Genomic DNA, 2,337 nt, shown 5'->3' with positions numbered 1-2,337 from the left:
ACTACCGAAGAGGTAGTTTGCCTAATCTTGGTAATTACGTCGTAAGTGCATTCCTTCTAACATTTCTGGTTGGAGTTAGACATTCATTTTCCCTTCTGTGTCTTTGAATACTGTGAAAGAAAAATGCTGTGTTTCAGCTTAGAGATATCTGAGTTTCATTGGGAAATCTTTTCCAAAAGTTCTAGAAACCTTGGAAATATATCACTCATAGTGGATTCTAGGCAGAGATCAAACTGAATCTCACTTGACATTTTGTGAGACAGTAGTCTGGAATGCTGAGTTGTTTGAGTAGTATGGTTGGGAGGTCAACTGGTGGTTTATAAAGAGGGATTTCTGGATCCAAAGATACAAATAGAATTTAACTCTAAACACTTAATCACGATAGCACCATATTCCTTTGGGATGCTGACTTTGTTCCTAGCTACAGGTCAGAGGGAGAAAACCCCTAATTGTGACTCAACAACATAGTTTTGACTTCTGACAAAAATCACATGCACTATTTTTCTAGTGCCAATAGATATGAATTTTAAGAGACTTGCTATGTGACAGAGGATGAGATGGCTGGATGGCATCACCAACTCAATGAACGTGAGTCTGAGTGAACTCAGGGAGTTAGTGATGGACAGGGAGGCCTGGCATGCTGCGATTCATGGGGTCACAAAGAGTCAGACATGACTGAGTGACTGAACTGAACTGAACTGAGTCCTAAGTGTCACAAGAACCAGTTATGTGATTTAAACCAGGTTATGTCACATCTCTGATCCCAATGACCTTTCTCTGTGACATGAGTTTGAGACTAGCACACACAAAAAATATGATTATCTTCCTTCATGTGAGAAAACACTGAGCTACGTTCATTTTCTGAACATCTCCCTTCATTATTCTCTAGCGTGACAGATTTGGGTGAAGGACTTGGCAACTGACTTTTCAATATGTTGACTCTCTAGCCTTATTGCCTTTGGTAGTTGTTCTTGGTCATAAAATTGATAATGTGCATCATGGAACCTTCACTGAATAAATATTCACTACATGTAAGTAAGTGTTAAGCATTGTGTTGAGTGCTGAGGCTAGAAGAAAATTATGATACAGACTTTGTCCTAAGAACATTACAGAGAAGACAAAATGGGAAATCATTCACTATTCCTGGTGTGCTTACTATGCACCAAGTTGTACAGTTCAGTTAATAGAGGAGCAGAGCAATATGTGTTAAATTTTAGATTTGATTGCCTCCAAATGTGTGCGCCAACAATATACTACCACAACAAGGAAGAGAGTTCAGTAAATATTCATGCTGGCTCCTCTGTATTCCAAGCCTTGTTTAGGCATTGATATATTCCTTAATGCCTTTAATATATAAGCTTATCCCACCAAATTCCCTGAGCCAATCTTAATCAAGGCAGGCAGCTTACTCTAGGTCACTGTCCCTTCCAGTGGGCATTTCAGGAGTTATGATATTGCATGTTAATCAAACAATGTAGAAAGTATCACAGGAAATCCTCATTAATGCCCTCATCTCCCTTGCCTGGAAAGGTTCTGAGCATTTGTTTTATCTATGCTAATTCCCTCCTCTATGACAGTGGAATTGACTCTAAAAGAAGAGTCACCATCAGAAGTCTAGACTACTTCCCAAAACAAGCATCTCTATGAAAACCAATACTTTCAGTCATCAGACAGAAGATGTTACCTTCTTCATACTTGATGCCTGACCTTAGAAGGCCAAAAAGCATTCCAGTTTTTTACCTAATGATTATTTTTCTTGGGGCTAATCATAAAGCTGGGCTTTTTCTTGGCCTCAGGTCTTTTGATTCTGAATTTCCTCCATTAGCCTCCCTCCACCTAATATCCTGAGAAACTCTCAACCTTTTTTTTTTCATTATCACTATTTAAGAATCTTCTCACTAGTAATTTACAGTGTGATTACATTAACCTGTTAAAGAAAGAAAGTGAAAGTGAAAATTGCTCTAGTGGTGTCCAACTCTTTGTGACCCCAAGGATTGTAGTCTGCCAGGCTCCTCTGTCTATGGAGTACTCCAGGCCAGAATACTGGAGTGGACAGTCATTCCCTTCTCCATAGGATCTTCCCAATCCAGGGATCAAACCCTGGTCTCCTGCATTGCAGATGGATTCTTTACCATCTGAGCCACTAGGGAATTCCAATCTGCTAAGCAGACCATTTATGCAATAGGTTTGGCTTAAATTAATGCATCTTGCTTAAGTTAAATAAGTGTGATAAGCCTTTACAATGTTTGCACGTTTATTTTTATAGACTGTAACACAAATGACAACACTTTGCTGAAAAGATTCTCTGCCTTTCTTCTACTTAAAATCAACACAGTA

The 2,337-nt window shown here is 39.0% G+C and overlaps 1 non-coding gene across 1 annotated transcript; it reads right to left on the bottom strand.

The window, feature by feature from the left end:
• Positions 1-1,432: 1,432 nt before the first annotated feature.
• LOC138081566 (small nucleolar RNA SNORD34) lies at positions 1,433-1,509 on the bottom strand. Its single transcript, XR_011145023.1, has one exon. It is a non-coding gene; the product is annotated as a small nucleolar RNA SNORD34 (small nucleolar RNA).
• Positions 1,510-2,337: the final 828 nt, after the last annotated feature.

Source organism: Capricornis sumatraensis, chromosome 6 (genome assembly GCF_032405125.1).
Source record: "Capricornis sumatraensis isolate serow.1 chromosome 6, serow.2, whole genome shotgun sequence".
Taxonomy (NCBI): Eukaryota; Metazoa; Chordata; class Mammalia; order Artiodactyla; family Bovidae; genus Capricornis; species Capricornis sumatraensis.
This window is presented reverse-complemented; position numbering and strand designations above follow the sequence as displayed.